The sequence below is a fragment of the Phocoena phocoena genome, unplaced genomic scaffold, assembly GCF_963924675.1.
Source record: "Phocoena phocoena unplaced genomic scaffold, mPhoPho1.1 SCAFFOLD_447, whole genome shotgun sequence".
NCBI classification, from domain to species: domain Eukaryota; kingdom Metazoa; phylum Chordata; class Mammalia; order Artiodactyla; family Phocoenidae; genus Phocoena; species Phocoena phocoena.
In genome coordinates, this window is record NW_027077589.1 from 1 (window position 1) to 17,781 (window position 17,781).

Here is a 17,781-nt window from a genome sequence, read left to right on the forward strand (position 1 = left end):
AGTGGGGGCGGCCAGGTGCAGGTCGAGGGGCTCGCTGGCCGAAAGGACGGCAACCGGGCCCGCGGCGGATTCTGGGTCCGGGCCAGCCACCCCGGGAGCGTCCGGGGTGCGGCTGCCTTCCGGGGCCGCCTTCTGGCCGCCCGGCCGGCCGGGCCGGCGGGGAGCGGCCCCTCCGGCGCACGCGCGCCGTGGTGGGAGGGGCCTGAGGAGGTGGGGCCTGCAGCGGGGCCCGGCGGGGGCGGAGCCGGCGGCCACCGCCCGCGGGCGAGTAAAGGAGAAGGCGGAGCGGGAGGCAAAAAGCCTACAGCACCCGGTATTCCCAGGCGGTCTCCCATCCAAGTACTAACCAGGCCCGACCCTGCTTAGCTTCCGAGATCAGACGAGATCGGGCGCGTTCAGGGTGGTATGGCCGTAGACGGGGGCGGGGACCGCGGGCTGCCTCTTGAGGCCCAGTTGCGCTGGCGCTGGCGCCTTAGGGCCAGCCAGCCCGGCGGTCAGCCCGCCCCGGCGGGACCCCGCCGCCCGCCCAGGCAGGGGGAACGGACGTCTCGGGTATCGGGCGGTGGCGGAGGGTTTGGCCACCACCTCCCAGCCGAGGGCCGGCGTGACCCAGCAAACCCTTCGGCGCTTGGCGCCCCGCCCAAGATCCCGCACGTCGCTCACAGGGACGTGGCCCCGGGGGCTTCGGGGCCCGGGGCCCGCGGTCCCTGGGGCATCGCCCCTGCCCGCCCACGCGGCGCTAGGCGCAGCCCGGCCGCAGCCCGGGCCGGCCCTGCTGCCCGACAGCAGCTGGCCCGAAGCCACTGGGAGCCACCATTGCGTCGCCACGGCCCCTCAGCCCCGGCAAGGCCACCCTTGCCCGCACACCACCCGCCGAGCTCAGGAGCCCGCCCCTGGTGGCCGGCAGGCCCGGGGAAGCGGCCCCGGCCCTCGATCCCGCTCCCGCACCCGGCCGCGGCGACACGGCGGAGGCGGGGCTTCTGCCGGAGGGAGCTGTGGCGGGACACACCGGCGCACAGGTGGCGGCAGCGGGGCTGGGCGCCAGTGGGGGCGGCCAGGTGCAGGTCGAGGGGCTCGCTGGCCGAAAGGACGGCAACCGGGCCCGCGGCGGATTCTGGGTCCGGGCCAGCCACCCCGGGAGCGTCCGGGGTGCGGCTGCCTTCCGGGGCCGCCTTCTGGCCGCCCGGCCGGCCGGGCCGGCGGGGAGCGGCCCCTCCGGCGCACGCGCGCCGTGGTGGGAGGGGCCTGAGGAGGTGGGGCCTGCAGCGGGGCCCGGCGGGGGCGGAGCCGGCGGCCACCGCCCGCGGGCGGGTAAAGGAGAAGGCGGAGCGGGAGGCAAAAAGCCTACAGCACCCGGTATTCCCAGGCGGTCTCCCATCCAAGTACTAACCAGGCCCGACCCTGCTTAGCTTCCGAGATCAGACGAGATCGGGCGCGTTCAGGGTGGTATGGCCGTAGACGGGGGCGGGGACCGCGGGCTGCCTCTTGAGGCCCAGTTGCGCTGGCGCTGGCGCCTTAGGGCCAGCCAGCCCGGCGGTCAGCCCGCCCAGGCAGGGGGAACGGACGTCTCGGGTATCGGGCGGTGGCGGAGGGTTTGGCCACCACCTCCCAGCCGAGGGCCGGCGTGACCCAGCAAACCCTTCGGCGCTTGGCGCCCCGCCCAAGATCCCGCACGTCGCTCACAGGGACGTGGCCCCGGGGGCTTCGGGGCCCGGGGCCCGCGGTCCCTGGGGCATCGCCCCTGCCCGCCCACGCGGCGCTAGGCGCAGCCCGGCCGCAGCCCGGGCCGGCCCTGCTGCCCGACAGCAGCTGGCCCGAAGCCACTGGGAGCCACCATTGCGTCGCCACGGCCCCTCAGCCCCGGCAAGGCCACCCTTGCCCGCACACCACCCGCCGAGCTCAGGAGCCCGCCCCTGGTGGCCGGCAGGCCCGGGGAAGCGGCCCCGGCCCTCGATCCCGCTCCCGCACCCGGCCGCGGCGACACGGCGGAGGCGGGGCTTCTGCCGGAGGGAGCTGTGGCGGGACACACCGGCGCACAGGTGGCGGCAGCGGGGCTGGGCACCAGTGGGGGCGGCCAGGTGCAGGTCGAGGGGCTCGCTGGCCGAAAGGACGGCAACCGGGCCCGCGGCGGATTCTGGGTCCGGGCCAGCCACCCCGGGAGCGTCCGGGGTGCGGCTGCCTTCCGGGGCCGCCTTCTGGCCGCCCGGCCGGCCGGGCCGGCGGGGAGCGGCCCCTCCGGCGCACGCGCGCCGTGGTGGGAGGGGCCTGAGGAGGTGGGGCCTGCAGCGGGGCCCGGCGGGGGCGGAGCCGGCGGCCACCGCCCGCGGGCGAGTAAAGGAGAAGGCGGAGCGGGAGGCAAAAAGCCTACAGCACCCGGTATTCCCAGGCGGTCTCCCATCCAAGTACTAACCAGGCCCGACCCTGCTTAGCTTCCGAGATCAGACGAGATCGGGCGCGTTCAGGGTGGTATGGCCGTAGACGGGGGCGGGGACCGCGGGCTGCCTCTTGAGGCCCAGTTGCGCTGGCGCTGGCGCCTTAGGGCCAGCCAGCCCGGCGGTCAGCCCGCCCCGGCGGGACCCCGCCGCCCGCCCAGGCAGGGGGAACGGACGTCTCGGGTATCGGGCGGTGGCGGAGGGTTTGGCCACCACCTCCCAGCCGAGGGCCGGCGTGACCCAGCAAACCCTTCGGCGCTTGGCGCCCCGCCCAAGATCCCGCACGTCGCTCACAGGGACGTGGCCCCGGGGGCTTCGGGGCCCGGGGCCCGCGGTCCCTGGGGCATCGCCCCTGCCCGCCCACGCGGCGCTAGGCGCAGCCCGGCCGCAGCCCGGGCCGGCCCTGCTGCCCGACAGCAGCTGGCCCGAAGCCACTGGGAGCCACCATTGCGTCGCCACGGCCCCTCAGCCCCGGCAAGGCCACCCTTGCCCGCACACCACCCGCCGAGCTCAGGAGCCCGCCCCTGGTGGCCGGCAGGCCCGGGGAAGCGGCCCCGGCCCTCGATCCCGCTCCCGCACCCGGCCGCGGCGACACGGCGGAGGCGGGGCTTCTGCCGGAGGGAGCTGTGGCGGGACACACCGGCGCACAGGTGGCGGCAGCGGGGCTGGGCGCCAGTGGGGGCGGCCAGGTGCAGGTCGAGGGGCTCGCTGGCCGAAAGGACGGCAACCGGGCCCGCGGCGGATTCTGGGTCCGGGCCAGCCACCCCGGGAGCGTCCGGGGTGCGGCTGCCTTCCGGGGCCGCCTTCTGGCCGCCCGGCCGGCCGGGCCGGCGGGGAGCGGCCCCTCCGGCGCACGCGCGCCGTGGTGGGAGGGGCCTGAGGAGGTGGGGCCTGCAGCGGGGCCCGGCGGGGGCGGAGCCGGCGGCCACCGCCCGCGGGCGAGTAAAGGAGAAGGCGGAGCGGGAGGCAAAAAGCCTACAGCACCCGGTATTCCCAGGCGGTCTCCCATCCAAGTACTAACCAGGCCCGACCCTGCTTAGCTTCCGAGATCAGACGAGATCGGGCGCGTTCAGGGTGGTATGGCCGTAGACGGGGGCGGGGACCGCGGGCTGCCTCTTGAGGCCCAGTTGCGCTGGCGCTGGCGCCTTAGGGCCAGCCAGCCCGGCGGTCAGCCCGCCCAGGCAGGGGGAACGGACGTCTCGGGTATCGGGCGGTGGCGGAGGGTTTGGCCACCACCTCCCAGCCGAGGGCCGGCGTGACCCAGCAAACCCTTCGGCGCTTGGCGCCCCGCCCAAGATCCCGCACGTCGCTCACAGGGACGTGGCCCCGGGGGCTTCGGGGCCCGGGGCCCGCGGTCCCTGGGGCATCGCCCCTGCCCGCCCACGCGGCGCTAGGCGCAGCCCGGCCGCAGCCCGGGCCGGCCCTGCTGCCCGACAGCAGCTGGCCCGAAGCCACTGGGAGCCACCATTGCGTCGCCACGGCCCCTCAGCCCCGGCAAGGCCACCCTTGCCCGCACACCACCCGCCGAGCTCAGGAGCCCGCCCCTGGTGGCCGGCAGGCCCGGGGAAGCGGCCCCGGCCCTCGATCCCGCTCCCGCACCCGGCCGCGGCGACACGGCGGAGGCGGGGCTTCTGCCGGAGGGAGCTGTGGCGGGACACACCGGCGCACAGGTGGCGGCAGCGGGGCTGGGCGCCAGTGGGGGCGGCCAGGTGCAGGTCGAGGGGCTCGCTGGCCGAAAGGACGGCAACCGGGCCCGCGGCGGATTCTGGGTCCGGGCCAGCCACCCCGGGAGCGTCCGGGGTGCGGCTGCCTTCCGGGGCCGCCTTCTGGCCGCCCGGCCGGCCGGGCCGGCGGGGAGCGGCCCCTCCGGCGCACGCGCGCCGTGGTGGGAGGGGCCTGAGGAGGTGGGGCCTGCAGCGGGGCCCGGCGGGGGCGGAGCCGGCGGCCACCGCCCGCGGGCGAGTAAAGGAGAAGGCGGAGCGGGAGGCAAAAAGCCTACAGCACCCGGTATTCCCAGGCGGTCTCCCATCCAAGTACTAACCAGGCCCGACCCTGCTTAGCTTCCGAGATCAGACGAGATCGGGCGCGTTCAGGGTGGTATGTCCGTAGACGGGGGCGGGGACCGCGGGCTGCCTCTTGAGGCCCAGTTGCGCTGGCGCTGGCGCCTTAGGGCCAGCCAGCCCGGCGGTCAGCCCGCCCAGGCAGGGGGAACGGACGTCTCGGGTATCGGGCGGTGGCGGAGGGTTTGGCCACCACCTCCCAGCCGAGGGCCGGCGTGACCCAGCAAACCCTTCGGTGCTTGGCGCCCCGCCCAAGATCCCGCACGTCGCTCACAGGGACGTGGCCCCGGGGGCTTCGGGGCCCGGGGCCCGCGGTCCCTGGGGCATCGCCCCTGCCCGCCCACGCGGCGCTAGGCGCAGCCCGGCCGCAGCCCGGGCCGGCCCTGCTGCCCGACAGCAGCTGGCCCGAAGCCACTGGGAGCCACCATTGCGTCGCCACGGCCCCTCAGCCCCGGCAAGGCCACCCTTGCCCGCACACCACCCGCCGAGCTCAGGAGCCCGCCCCTGGTGGCCGGCAGGCCCGGGGAAGCGGCCCCGGCCCTCGATCCCGCTCCCGCACCCGGCCGCGGCGACACGGCGGAGGCGGGGCTTCTGCCGGAGGGAGCTGTGGCGGGACACACCGGCGCACAGGTGGCGGCAGCGGGGCTGGGCGCCAGTGGGGGCGGCCAGGTGCAGGTCGAGGGGCTCGCTGGCCGAAAGGACGGCAACCGGGCCCGCGGCGGATTCTGGGTCCGGGCCAGCCACCCCGGGAGCGTCCGGGGTGCGGCTGCCTTCCGGGGCCGCCTTCTGGCCGCCCGGCCGGCCGGGCCGGCGGGGAGCGGCCCCTCCGGCGCACGCGCGCCGTGGTGGGAGGGGCCTGAGGAGGTGGGGCCTGCAGCGGGGCCCGGCGGGGGCGGAGCCGGCGGCCACCGCCCGCGGGCGAGTAAAGGAGAAGGCGGAGCGGGAGGCAAAAAGCCTACAGCACCCGGTATTCCCAGGCGGTCTCCCATCCAAGTACTAACCAGGCCCGACCCTGCTTAGCTTCCGAGATCAGACGAGATCGGGCGCGTTCAGGGTGGTATGGCCGTAGACGGGGGCGGGGACCGCGGGCTGCCTCTTGAGGCCCAGTTGCGCTGGCGCTGGCGCCTTAGGGCCAGCCAGCCCGGCGGTCAGCCCGCCCCGGCGGGACCCCGCCGCCCGCCCAGGCAGGGGGAACGGACGTCTCGGGTATCGGGCGGTGGCGGAGGGTTTGGCCACCACCTCCCAGCCGAGGGCCGGCGTGACCCAGCAAACCCTTCGGCGCTTGGCGCCCCGCCCAAGATCCCGCACGTCGCTCACAGGGACGTGGCCCCGGGGGCTTCGGGGCCCGGGGCCCGCGGTCCCTGGGGCATCGCCCCTGCCCGCCCACGCGGCGCTAGGCGCAGCCCGGCCGCAGCCCGGGCCGGCCCTGCTGCCCGACAGCAGCTGGCCCGAAGCCACTGGGAGCCACCATTGCGTCGCCACGGCCCCTCAGCCCCGGCAAGGCCACCCTTGCCCGCACACCACCCGCCGAGCTCAGGAGCCCGCCCCTGGTGGCCGGCAGGCCCGGGGAAGCGGCCCCGGCCCTCGATCCCGCTCCCGCACCCGGCCGCGGCGACACGGCGGAGGCGGGGCTTCTGCCGGAGGGAGCTGTGGCGGGACACACCGGCGCACAGGTGGCGGCAGCGGGGCTGGGCGCCAGTGGGGGCGGCCAGGTGCAGGTCGAGGGGCTCGCTGGCCGAAAGGACGGCAACCGGGCCCGCGGCGGATTCTGGGTCCGGGCCAGCCACCCCGGGAGCGTCCGGGGTGCGGCTGCCTTCCGGGGCCGCCTTCTGGCCGCCCGGCCGGCCGGGCCGGCGGGGAGCGGCCCCTCCGGCGCACGCGCGCCGTGGTGGGAGGGGCCTGAGGAGGTGGGGCCTGCAGCGGGGCCCGGCGGGGGCGGAGCCGGCGGCCACCGCCCGCGGGCGGGTAAAGGAGAAGGCGGAGCGGGAGGCAAAAAGCCTACAGCACCCGGTATTCCCAGGCGGTCTCCCATCCAAGTACTAACCAGGCCCGACCCTGCTTAGCTTCCGAGATCAGACGAGATCGGGCGCGTTCAGGGTGGTATGGCCGTAGACGGGGGCGGGGACCGCGGGCTGCCTCTTGAGGCCCAGTTGCGCTGGCGCTGGCGCCTTAGGGCCAGCCAGCCCGGCGGTCAGCCCGCCCAGGCAGGGGGAACGGACGTCTCGGGTATCGGGCGGTGGCGGAGGGTTTGGCCACCACCTCCCAGCCGAGGGCCGGCGTGACCCAGCAAACCCTTCGGCGCTTGGCGCCCCGCCCAAGATCCCGCACGTCGCTCACAGGGACGTGGCCCCGGGGGCTTCGGGGCCCGGGGCCCGCGGTCCCTGGGGCATCGCCCCTGCCCGCCCACGCGGCGCTAGGCGCAGCCCGGCCGCAGCCCGGGCCGGCCCTGCTGCCCGACAGCAGCTGGCCCGAAGCCACTGGGAGCCACCATTGCGTCGCCACGGCCCCTCAGCCCCGGCAAGGCCACCCTTGCCCGCACACCACCCGCCGAGCTCAGGAGCCCGCCCCTGGTGGCCGGCAGGCCCGGGGAAGCGGCCCCGGCCCTCGATCCCGCTCCCGCACCCGGCCGCGGCGACACGGCGGAGGCGGGGCTTCTGCCGGAGGGAGCTGTGGCGGGACACACCGGCGCACAGGTGGCGGCAGCGGGGCTGGGCACCAGTGGGGGCGGCCAGGTGCAGGTCGAGGGGCTCGCTGGCCGAAAGGACGGCAACCGGGCCCGCGGCGGATTCTGGGTCCGGGCCAGCCACCCCGGGAGCGTCCGGGGTGCGGCTGCCTTCCGGGGCCGCCTTCTGGCCGCCCGGCCGGCCGGGCCGGCGGGGAGCGGCCCCTCCGGCGCACGCGCGCCGTGGTGGGAGGGGCCTGAGGAGGTGGGGCCTGCAGCGGGGCCCGGCGGGGGCGGAGCCGGCGGCCACCGCCCGCGGGCGAGTAAAGGAGAAGGCGGAGCGGGAGGCAAAAAGCCTACAGCACCCGGTATTCCCAGGCGGTCTCCCATCCAAGTACTAACCAGGCCCGACCCTGCTTAGCTTCCGAGATCAGACGAGATCGGGCGCGTTCAGGGTGGTATGGCCGTAGACGGGGGCGGGGACCGCGGGCTGCCTCTTGAGGCCCAGTTGCGCTGGCGCTGGCGCCTTAGGGCCAGCCAGCCCGGCGGTCAGCCCGCCCCGGCGGGACCCCGCCGCCCGCCCAGGCAGGGGGAACGGACGTCTCGGGTATCGGGCGGTGGCGGAGGGTTTGGCCACCACCTCCCAGCCGAGGGCCGGCGTGACCCAGCAAACCCTTCGGCGCTTGGCGCCCCGCCCAAGATCCCGCACGTCGCTCACAGGGACGTGGCCCCGGGGGCTTCGGGGCCCGGGGCCCGCGGTCCCTGGGGCATCGCCCCTGCCCGCCCACGCGGCGCTAGGCGCAGCCCGGCCGCAGCCCGGGCCGGCCCTGCTGCCCGACAGCAGCTGGCCCGAAGCCACTGGGAGCCACCATTGCGTCGCCACGGCCCCTCAGCCCCGGCAAGGCCACCCTTGCCCGCACACCACCCGCCGAGCTCAGGAGCCCGCCCCTGGTGGCCGGCAGGCCCGGGGAAGCGGCCCCGGCCCTCGATCCCGCTCCCGCACCCGGCCGCGGCGACACGGCGGAGGCGGGGCTTCTGCCGGAGGGAGCTGTGGCGGGACACACCGGCGCACAGGTGGCGGCAGCGGGGCTGGGCGCCAGTGGGGGCGGCCAGGTGCAGGTCGAGGGGCTCGCTGGCCGAAAGGACGGCAACCGGGCCCGCGGCGGATTCTGGGTCCGGGCCAGCCACCCCGGGAGCGTCCGGGGTGCGGCTGCCTTCCGGGGCCGCCTTCTGGCCGCCCGGCCGGCCGGGCCGGCGGGGAGCGGCCCCTCCGGCGCACGCGCGCCGTGGTGGGAGGGGCCTGAGGAGGTGGGGCCTGCAGCGGGGCCCGGCGGGGGCGGAGCCGGCGGCCACCGCCCGCGGGCGAGTAAAGGAGAAGGCGGAGCGGGAGGCAAAAAGCCTACAGCACCCGGTATTCCCAGGCGGTCTCCCATCCAAGTACTAACCAGGCCCGACCCTGCTTAGCTTCCGAGATCAGACGAGATCGGGCGCGTTCAGGGTGGTATGGCCGTAGACGGGGGCGGGGACCGCGGGCTGCCTCTTGAGGCCCAGTTGCGCTGGCGCTGGCGCCTTAGGGCCAGCCAGCCCGGCGGTCAGCCCGCCCAGGCAGGGGGAACGGACGTCTCGGGTATCGGGCGGTGGCGGAGGGTTTGGCCACCACCTCCCAGCCGAGGGCCGGCGTGACCCAGCAAACCCTTCGGCGCTTGGCGCCCCGCCCAAGATCCCGCACGTCGCTCACAGGGACGTGGCCCCGGGGGCTTCGGGGCCCGGGGCCCGCGGTCCCTGGGGCATCGCCCCTGCCCGCCCACGCGGCGCTAGGCGCAGCCCGGCCGCAGCCCGGGCCGGCCCTGCTGCCCGACAGCAGCTGGCCCGAAGCCACTGGGAGCCACCATTGCGTCGCCACGGCCCCTCAGCCCCGGCAAGGCCACCCTTGCCCGCACACCACCCGCCGAGCTCAGGAGCCCGCCCCTGGTGGCCGGCAGGCCCGGGGAAGCGGCCCCGGCCCTCGATCCCGCTCCCGCACCCGGCCGCGGCGACACGGCGGAGGCGGGGCTTCTGCCGGAGGGAGCTGTGGCGGGACACACCGGCGCACAGGTGGCGGCAGCGGGGCTGGGCGCCAGTGGGGGCGGCCAGGTGCAGGTCGAGGGGCTCGCTGGCCGAAAGGACGGCAACCGGGCCCGCGGCGGATTCTGGGTCCGGGCCAGCCACCCCGGGAGCGTCCGGGGTGCGGCTGCCTTCCGGGGCCGCCTTCTGGCCGCCCGGCCGGCCGGGCCGGCGGGGAGCGGCCCCTCCGGCGCACGCGCGCCGTGGTGGGAGGGGCCTGAGGAGGTGGGGCCTGCAGCGGGGCCCGGCGGGGGCGGAGCCGGCGGCCACCGCCCGCGGGCGAGTAAAGGAGAAGGCGGAGCGGGAGGCAAAAAGCCTACAGCACCCGGTATTCCCAGGCGGTCTCCCATCCAAGTACTAACCAGGCCCGACCCTGCTTAGCTTCCGAGATCAGACGAGATCGGGCGCGTTCAGGGTGGTATGGCCGTAGACGGGGGCGGGGACCGCGGGCTGCCTCTTGAGGCCCAGTTGCGCTGGCGCTGGCGCCTTAGGGCCAGCCAGCCCGGCGGTCAGCCCGCCCCGGCGGGACCCCGCCGCCCGCCCAGGCAGGGGGAACGGACGTCTCGGGTATCGGGCGGTGGCGGAGGGTTTGGCCACCACCTCCCAGCCGAGGGCCGGCGTGACCCAGCAAACCCTTCGGCGCTTGGCGCCCCGCCCAAGATCCCGCACGTCGCTCACAGGGACGTGGCCCCGGAGGCTTCGGGGCCCGGGGCCCGCGGTCCCTGGGGCATCGCCCCTGCCCGCCCACGCGGCGCTAGGCGCAGCCCGGCCGCAGCCCGGGCCGGCCCTGCTGCCCCACTGCAGCTGGCCCGAAGCCACTGGGAGCCACCATTGCGTCGCCACGGCCCCTCAGCCCCGGCAAGGCCACCCTTGCCCGCACACCACCCGCCGAGCTCAGGAGCCCGCCCCTGGTGGCCGGCAGGCCCGGGGAAGCGGCCCCGGCCCTCGATCCCGCTCCCGCACCCGGCCGCGGCGACACGGCGGAGGCGGGGCTTCTGCCGGAGGGAGCTGTGGCGGGACACACCGGCGCACAGGTGGCGGCAGCGGGGCTGGGCGCCAGTGGGGGCGGCCAGGTGCAGGTCGAGGGGCTCGCTGGCCGAAAGGACGGCAACCGGGCCCGCGGCGGATTCTGGGTCCGGGCCAGCCACCCCGGGAGCGTCCGGGGTGCGGCTGCCTTCCGGGGCCGCCTTCTGGCCGCCCGGCCGGCCGGGCCGGCGGGGAGCGGCCCCTCCGGCGCACGCGCGCCGTGGTGGGAGGGGCCTGAGGAGGTGGGGCCTGCAGCGGGGCCCGGCGGGGGCGGAGCCGGCGGCCACCGCCCGCGGGCGAGTAAAGGAGAAGGCGGAGCGGGAGGCAAAAAGCCTACAGCACCCGGTATTCCCAGGCGGTCTCCCATCCAAGTACTAACCAGGCCCGACCCTGCTTAGCTTCCGAGATCAGACGAGATCGGGCGCGTTCAGGGTGGTATGGCCGTAGACGGGGGCGGGGACCGCGGGCTGCCTCTTGAGGCCCAGTTGCGCTGGCGCTGGCGCCTTAGGGCCAGCCAGCCCGGCGGTCAGCCCGCCCCGGCGGGACCCCGCCGCCCGCCCAGGCAGGGGGAACGGACGTCTCGGGTATCGGGCGGTGGCGGAGGGTTTGGCCACCACCTCCCAGCCGAGGGCCGGCGTGACCCAGCAAACCCTTCGGCGCTTGGCGCCCCGCCCAAGATCCCGCACGTCGCTCACAGGGACGTGGCCCCGGGGGCTTCGGGGCCCGGGGCCCGCGGTCCCTGGGGCATCGCCCCTGCCCGCCCACGCGGCGCTAGGCGCAGCCCGGCCGCAGCCCGGGCCGGCCCTGCTGCCCGACAGCAGCTGGCCCGAAGCCACTGGGAGCCACCATTGCGTCGCCACGGCCCCTCAGCCCCGGCAAGGCCACCCTTGCCCGCACACCACCCGCCGAGCTCAGGAGCCCGCCCCTGGTGGCCGGCAGGCCCGGGGAAGCGGCCCCGGCCCTCGATCCCGCTCCCGCACCCGGCCGCGGCGACACGGCGGAGGCGGGGCTTCTGCCGGAGGGAGCTGTGGCGGGACACACCGGCGCACAGGTGGCGGCAGCGGGGCTGGGCGCCAGTGGGGGCGGCCAGGTGCAGGTCGAGGGGCTCGCTGGCCGAAAGGACGGCAACCGGGCCCGCGGCGGATTCTGGGTCCGGGCCAGCCACCCCGGGAGCGTCCGGGGTGCGGCTGCCTTCCGGGGCCGCCTTCTGGCCGCCCGGCCGGCCGGGCCGGCGGGGAGCGGCCCCTCCGGCGCACGCGCGCCGTGGTGGGAGGGGCCTGAGGAGGTGGGGCCTGCAGCGGGGCCCGGCGGGGGCGGAGCCGGCGGCCACCGCCCGCGGGCGAGTAAAGGAGAAGGCGGAGCGGGAGGCAAAAAGCCTACAGCACCCGGTATTCCCAGGCGGTCTCCCATCCAAGTACTAACCAGGCCCGACCCTGCTTAGCTTCCGAGATCAGACGAGATCGGGCGCGTTCAGGGTGGTATGGCCGTAGACGGGGGCGGGGACCGCGGGCTGCCTCTTGAGGCCCAGTTGCGCTGGCGCTGGCGCCTTAGGGCCAGCCAGCCCGGCGGTCAGCCCGCCCCGGCGGGACCCCGCCGCCCGCCCAGGCAGGGGGAACGGACGTCTCGGGTATCGGGCGGTGGCGGAGGGTTTGGCCACCACCTCCCAGCCGAGGGCCGGCGTGACCCAGCAAACCCTTCGGCGCTTGGCGCCCCGCCCAAGATCCCGCACGTCGCTCACAGGGACGTGGCCCCGGAGGCTTCGGGGCCCGGGGCCCGCGGTCCCTGGGGCATCGCCCCTGCCCGCCCACGCGGCGCTAGGCGCAGCCCGGCCGCAGCCCGGGCCGGCCCTGCTGCCCCACTGCAGCTGGCCCGAAGCCACTGGGAGCCACCATTGCGTCGCCACGGCCCCTCAGCCCCGGCAAGGCCACCCTTGCCCGCACACCACCCGCCGAGCTCAGGAGCCCGCCCCTGGTGGCCGGCAGGCCCGGGGAAGCGGCCCCGGCCCTCGATCCCGCTCCCGCACCCGGCCGCGGCGACACGGCGGAGGCGGGGCTTCTGCCGGAGGGAGCTGTGGCGGGACACACCGGCGCACAGGTGGCGGCAGCGGGGCTGGGCGCCAGTGGGGGCGGCCAGGTGCAGGTCGAGGGGCTCGCTGGCCGAAAGGACGGCAACCGGGCCCGCGGCGGATTCTGGGTCCGGGCCAGCCACCCCGGGAGCGTCCGGGGTGCGGCTGCCTTCCGGGGCCGCCTTCTGGCCGCCCGGCCGGCCGGGCCGGCGGGGAGCGGCCCCTCCGGCGCACGCGCGCCGTGGTGGGAGGGGCCTGAGGAGGTGGGGCCTGCAGCGGGGCCCGGCGGGGGCGGAGCCGGCGGCCACCGCCCGCGGGCGAGTAAAGGAGAAGGCGGAGCGGGAGGCAAAAAGCCTACAGCACCCGGTATTCCCAGGCGGTCTCCCATCCAAGTACTAACCAGGCCCGACCCTGCTTAGCTTCCGAGATCAGACGAGATCGGGCGCGTTCAGGGTGGTATGGCCGTAGACGGGGGCGGGGACCGCGGGCTGCCTCTTGAGGCCCAGTTGCGCTGGCGCTGGCGCCTTAGGGCCAGCCAGCCCGGCGGTCAGCCCGCCCCGGCGGGACCCCGCCGCCCGCCCAGGCAGGGGGAACGGACGTCTCGGGTATCGGGCGGTGGCGGAGGGTTTGGCCACCACCTCCCAGCCGAGGGCCGGCGTGACCCAGCAAACCCTTCGGCGCTTGGCGCCCCGCCCAAGATCCCGCACGTCGCTCACAGGGACGTGGCCCCGGAGGCTTCGGGGCCCGGGGCCCGCGGTCCCTGGGGCATCGCCCCTGCCCGCCCACGCGGCGCTAGGCGCAGCCCGGCCGCAGCCCGGGCCGGCCCTGCTGCCCCACTGCAGCTGGCCCGAAGCCACTGGGAGCCACCATTGCGTCGCCACGGCCCCTCAGCCCCGGCAAGGCCACCCTTGCCCGCACACCACCCGCCGAGCTCAGGAGCCCGCCCCTGGTGGCCGGCAGGCCCGGGGAAGCGGCCCCGGCCCTCGATCCCGCTCCCGCACCCGGCCGCGGCGACACGGCGGAGGCGGGGCTTCTGCCGGAGGGAGCTGTGGCGGGACACACCGGCGCACAGGTGGCGGCAGCGGGGCTGGGCGCCAGTGGGGGCGGCCAGGTGCAGGTCGAGGGGCTCGCTGGCCGAAAGGACGGCAACCGGGCCCGCGGCGGATTCTGGGTCCGGGCCAGCCACCCCGGGAGCGTCCGGGGTGCGGCTGCCTTCCGGGGCCGCCTTCTGGCCGCCCGGCCGGCCGGGCCGGCGGGGAGCGGCCCCTCCGGCGCACGCGCGCCGTGGTGGGAGGGGCCTGAGGAGGTGGGGCCTGCAGCGGGGCCCGGCGGGGGCGGAGCCGGCGGCCACCGCCCGCGGGCGAGTAAAGGAGAAGGCGGAGCGGGAGGCAAAAAGCCTACAGCACCCGGTATTCCCAGGCGGTCTCCCATCCAAGTACTAACCAGGCCCGACCCTGCTTAGCTTCCGAGATCAGACGAGATCGGGCGCGTTCAGGGTGGTATGGCCGTAGACGGGGGCGGGGACCGCGGGCTGCCTCTTGAGGCCCAGTTGCGCTGGCGCTGGCGCCTTAGGGCCAGCCAGCCCGGCGGTCAGCCCGCCCAGGCAGGGGGAACGGACGTCTCGGGTATCGGGCGGTGGCGGAGGGTTTGGCCACCACCTCCCAGCCGAGGGCCGGCGTGACCCAGCAAACCCTTCGGCGCTTGGCGCCCCGCCCAAGATCCCGCACGTCGCTCACAGGGACGTGGCCCCGGGGGCTTCGGGGCCCGGGGCCCGCGGTCCCTGGGGCATCGCCCCTGCCCGCCCACGCGGCGCTAGGCGCAGCCCGGCCGCAGCCCGGGCCGGCCCTGCTGCCCGACAGCAGCTGGCCCGAAGCCACTGGGAGCCACCATTGCGTCGCCACGGCCCCTCAGCCCCGGCAAGGCCACCCTTGCCCGCACACCACCCGCCGAGCTCAGGAGCCCGCCCCTGGTGGCCGGCAGGCCCGGGGAAGCGGCCCCGGCCCTCGATCCCGCTCCCGCACCCGGCCGCGGCGACACGGCGGAGGCGGGGCTTCTGCCGGAGGGAGCTGTGGCGGGACACACCGGCGCACAGGTGGCGGCAGCGGGGCTGGGCGCCAGTGGGGGCGGCCAGGTGCAGGTCGAGGGGCTCGCTGGCCGAAAGGACGGCAACCGGGCCCGCGGCGGATTCTGGGTCCGGGCCAGCCACCCCGGGAGCGTCCGGGGTGCGGCTGCCTTCCGGGGCCGCCTTCTGGCCGCCCTGCCGGCCGGGCCGGCGGGGAGCGGCCCCTCCGGCGCACGCGCGCCGTGGTGGGAGGGGCCTGAGGAGGTGGGGCCTGCAGCGGGGCCCGGCGGGGGCGGAGCCGGCGGCCACCGCCCGCGGGCGAGTAAAGGAGAAGGCGGAGCGGGAGGCAAAAAGCCTACAGCACCCGGTATTCCCAGGCGGTCTCCCATCCAAGTACTAACCAGGCCCGACCCTGCTTAGCTTCCGAGATCAGACGAGATCGGGCGCGTTCAGGGTGGTATGGCCGTAGACGGGGGCGGGGACCGCGGGCTGCCTCTTGAGGCCCAGTTGCGCTGGCGCTGGCGCCTTAGGGCCAGCCAGCCCGGCGGTCAGCCCGCCCAGGCAGGGGGAACGGACGTCTCGGGTATCGGGCGGTGGCGGAGGGTTTGGCCACCACCTCCCAGCCGAGGGCCGGCGTGACCCAGCAAACCCTTCGGCGCTTGGCGCCCCGCCCAAGATCCCGCACGTCGCTCACAGGGACGTGGCCCCGGGGGCTTCGGGGCCCGGGGCCCGCGGTCCCTGGGGCATCGCCCCTGCCCGCCCACGCGGCGCTAGGCGCAGCCCGGCCGCAGCCCGGGCCGGCCCTGCTGCCCGACAGCAGCTGGCCCGAAGCCACTGGGAGCCACCATTGCGTCGCCACGGCCCCTCAGCCCCGGCAAGGCCACCCTTGCCCGCACACCACCCGCCGAGCTCAGGAGCCCGCCCCTGGTGGCCGGCAGGCCCGGGGAAGCGGCCCCGGCCCTCGATCCCGCTCCCGCACCCGGCCGCGGCGACACGGCGGAGGCGGGGCTTCTGCCGGAGGGAGCTGTGGCGGGACACACCGGCGCACAGGTGGCGGCAGCGGGGCTGGGCGCCAGTGGGGGCGGCCAGGTGCAGGTCGAGGGGCTCGCTGGCCGAAAGGACGGCAACCGGGCCCGCGGCGGATTCTGGGTCCGGGCCAGCCACCCCGGGAGCGTCCGGGGTGCGGCTGCCTTCCGGGGCCGCCTTCTGGCCGCCCGGCCGGCCGGGCCGGCGGGGAGCGGCCCCTCCGGCGCACGCGCGCCGTGGTGGGAGGGGCCTGAGGAGGTGGGGCCTGCAGCGGGGCCCGGCGGGGGCGGAGCCGGCGGCCACCGCCCGCGGGCGAGTAAAGGAGAAGGCGGAGCGGGAGGCAAAAAGCCTACAGCACCCGGTATTCCCAGGCGGTCTCCCATCCAAGTACTAACCAGGCCCGACCCTGCTTAGCTTCCGAGATCAGACGAGATCGGGCGCGTTCAGGGTGGTATGGCCGTAGACGGGGGCGGGGACCGCGGGCTGCCTCTTGAGGCCCAGTTGCGCTGGCGCTGGCGCCTTAGGGCCAGCCAGCCCGGCGGTCAGCCCGCCCCGGCGGGACCCCGCCGCCCGCCCAGGCAGGGGGAACGGACGTCTCGGGTATCGGGCGGTGGCGGAGGGTTTGGCCACCACCTCCCAGCCGAGGGCCGGCGTGACCCAGCAAACCCTTCGGCGCTTGGCGCCCCGCCCAAGATCCCGCACGTCGCTCACAGGGACGTGGCCCCGGAGGCTTCGGGGCCCGGGGCCCGCGGTCCCTGGGGCATCGCCCCTGCCCGCCCACGCGGCGCTAGGCGCAGCCCGGCCGCAGCCCGGGCCGGCCCTGCTGCCCGACTGCAGCTGGCCCGAAGCCACTGGGAGCCACCATTGCGTCGCCACGGCCCCTCAGCCCCGGCAAGGCCACCCTTGCCCGCACACCACCCGCCGAGCTCAGGAGCCCGCCCCTGGTGGCCGGCAGGCCCGGGGAAGCGGCCCCGGCCCTCGATCCCGCTCCCGCACCCGGCCGCGGCGACACGGCGGAGGCGGGGCTTCTGCCGGAGGGAGCTGTGGCGGGACACACCGGCGCACAGGTGGCGGCAGCGGGGCTGGGCGCCAGTGGGGGCGGCCAGGTGCAGGTCGAGGGGCTCGCTGGCCGAAAGGACGGCAACCGGGCCCGCGGCGGATTCTGGGTCCGGGCCAGCCACCCCGGGAGCGTCCGGGGTGCGGCTGCCTTCCGGGGCCGCCTTCTGGCCGCCCGGCCGGCCGGGCCGGCGGGGAGCGGCCCCTCCGGCGCACGCGCGCCGTGGTGGGAGGGGCCTGAGGAGGTGGGGCCTGCAGCGGGGCCCGGCGGGGGCGGAGCCGGCGGCCACCGCCCGCGGGCGAGTAAAGGAGAAGGCGGAGCGGGAGGCAAAAAGCCTACAGCACCCGGTATTCCCAGGCGGTCTCCCATCCAAGTACTAACCAGGCCCGACCCTGCTTAGCTTCCGAGATCAGACGAGATCGGGCGCGTTCAGGGTGGTATGGCCGTAGACGGGGGCGGGGACCGCGGGCTGCCTCTTGAGGCCCAGTTGCGCTGGCGCTGGCGCCTTAGGGCCAGCCAGCCCGGCGGTCAGCCCGCCCCGGCGGGACCCCGCCGCCCGCCCAGGCAGGGGGAACGGACGTCTCGGGTATCGGGCGGTGGCGGAGGGTTTGGCCACCACCTCCCAGCCGAGGGCCGGCGTGACCCAGCAAACCCTTCGGCGCTTGGCGCCCCGCCCAAGATCCCGCACGTCGCTCACAGGGACGTGGCCCCGGGGGCTTCGGGGCCCGGGGCCCGCGGTCCCTGGGGCATCGCCCCTGCCCGCCCACGCGGCGCTAGGCGCAGCCCGGCCGCAGCCCGGGCCGGCCCTGCTGCCCGACAGCAGCTGGCCCGAAGCCACTGGGAGCCACCATTGCGTCGCCACGGCCCCTCAGCCCCGGCAAGGCCACCCTTGCCCGCACACCACCCGCCGAGCTCAGGAGCCCGCCCCTGGTGGCCGGCAGGCCCGGGGAAGCGGCCCCGGCCCTCGATCCCGCTCCCGCACCCGGCCGCGGCGACACGGCGGAGGCGGGGCTTCTGCCGGAGGGAGCTGTGGCGGGACACACCGGCGCACAGGTGGCGGCAGCGGGGCTGGGCGCCAGTGGGGGCGGCCAGGTGCAGGTCGAGGGGCTCGCTGGCCGAAAGGACGGCAACCGGGCCCGCGGCGGATTCTGGGTCCGGGCCAGCCACCCCGGGAGCGTCCGGGGTGCGGCTGCCTTCCGGGGCCGCCTTCTGGCCGCCCGGCCGGCCGGGCCGGCGGGGAGCGGCCCCTCCGGCGCACGCGCGCCGTGGTGGGAGGGGCCTGAGGAGG

The 17,781-nt window shown here is 77.1% G+C and overlaps 17 non-coding genes across 17 annotated transcripts; all 17 read right to left on the reverse strand.

The window, feature by feature from the left end:
• Positions 1-298: 298 nt before the first annotated feature.
• On the reverse strand, positions 299-417 carry LOC136143558 (5S ribosomal RNA). The gene has a single exon (XR_010658139.1). It is a non-coding gene; the product is annotated as a 5S ribosomal RNA (ribosomal RNA).
• A 924-nt stretch (positions 418-1,341) lies between these two features.
• Positions 1,342-1,460, reverse strand: LOC136143570 (5S ribosomal RNA). The gene has a single exon (XR_010658150.1). It is a non-coding gene; the product is annotated as a 5S ribosomal RNA (ribosomal RNA).
• Positions 1,461-2,361: 901 nt separating this feature from the next.
• On the reverse strand, positions 2,362-2,480 carry LOC136143573 (5S ribosomal RNA). Its single transcript, XR_010658153.1, has one exon. It is a non-coding gene; the product is annotated as a 5S ribosomal RNA (ribosomal RNA).
• Positions 2,481-3,404: 924 nt separating this feature from the next.
• Positions 3,405-3,523, reverse strand: LOC136143574 (5S ribosomal RNA). The gene has a single exon (XR_010658154.1). It is a non-coding gene; the product is annotated as a 5S ribosomal RNA (ribosomal RNA).
• A 901-nt stretch (positions 3,524-4,424) lies between these two features.
• LOC136143572 (5S ribosomal RNA) lies at positions 4,425-4,543 on the reverse strand. The gene has a single exon (XR_010658152.1). It is a non-coding gene; the product is annotated as a 5S ribosomal RNA (ribosomal RNA).
• Positions 4,544-5,444: 901 nt separating this feature from the next.
• LOC136143576 (5S ribosomal RNA) lies at positions 5,445-5,563 on the reverse strand. The gene has a single exon (XR_010658155.1). It is a non-coding gene; the product is annotated as a 5S ribosomal RNA (ribosomal RNA).
• Positions 5,564-6,487: 924 nt separating this feature from the next.
• On the reverse strand, positions 6,488-6,606 carry LOC136143560 (5S ribosomal RNA). The gene has a single exon (XR_010658140.1). It is a non-coding gene; the product is annotated as a 5S ribosomal RNA (ribosomal RNA).
• A 901-nt stretch (positions 6,607-7,507) lies between these two features.
• LOC136143561 (5S ribosomal RNA) lies at positions 7,508-7,626 on the reverse strand. Its single transcript, XR_010658141.1, has one exon. It is a non-coding gene; the product is annotated as a 5S ribosomal RNA (ribosomal RNA).
• A 924-nt stretch (positions 7,627-8,550) lies between these two features.
• On the reverse strand, positions 8,551-8,669 carry LOC136143562 (5S ribosomal RNA). The gene has a single exon (XR_010658142.1). It is a non-coding gene; the product is annotated as a 5S ribosomal RNA (ribosomal RNA).
• Positions 8,670-9,570: 901 nt separating this feature from the next.
• On the reverse strand, positions 9,571-9,689 carry LOC136143563 (5S ribosomal RNA). The gene has a single exon (XR_010658143.1). It is a non-coding gene; the product is annotated as a 5S ribosomal RNA (ribosomal RNA).
• Positions 9,690-10,613: 924 nt separating this feature from the next.
• Positions 10,614-10,732, reverse strand: LOC136143564 (5S ribosomal RNA). The gene has a single exon (XR_010658144.1). It is a non-coding gene; the product is annotated as a 5S ribosomal RNA (ribosomal RNA).
• Positions 10,733-11,656: 924 nt separating this feature from the next.
• On the reverse strand, positions 11,657-11,775 carry LOC136143565 (5S ribosomal RNA). The gene has a single exon (XR_010658145.1). It is a non-coding gene; the product is annotated as a 5S ribosomal RNA (ribosomal RNA).
• Positions 11,776-12,699: 924 nt separating this feature from the next.
• Positions 12,700-12,818, reverse strand: LOC136143566 (5S ribosomal RNA). The gene has a single exon (XR_010658146.1). It is a non-coding gene; the product is annotated as a 5S ribosomal RNA (ribosomal RNA).
• Positions 12,819-13,742: 924 nt separating this feature from the next.
• Positions 13,743-13,861, reverse strand: LOC136143567 (5S ribosomal RNA). The gene has a single exon (XR_010658147.1). It is a non-coding gene; the product is annotated as a 5S ribosomal RNA (ribosomal RNA).
• A 901-nt stretch (positions 13,862-14,762) lies between these two features.
• Positions 14,763-14,881, reverse strand: LOC136143568 (5S ribosomal RNA). Its single transcript, XR_010658148.1, has one exon. It is a non-coding gene; the product is annotated as a 5S ribosomal RNA (ribosomal RNA).
• A 901-nt stretch (positions 14,882-15,782) lies between these two features.
• Positions 15,783-15,901, reverse strand: LOC136143569 (5S ribosomal RNA). The gene has a single exon (XR_010658149.1). It is a non-coding gene; the product is annotated as a 5S ribosomal RNA (ribosomal RNA).
• A 924-nt stretch (positions 15,902-16,825) lies between these two features.
• Positions 16,826-16,944, reverse strand: LOC136143571 (5S ribosomal RNA). The gene has a single exon (XR_010658151.1). It is a non-coding gene; the product is annotated as a 5S ribosomal RNA (ribosomal RNA).
• Between the last annotated feature and the right edge of the window lie 837 nt (positions 16,945-17,781).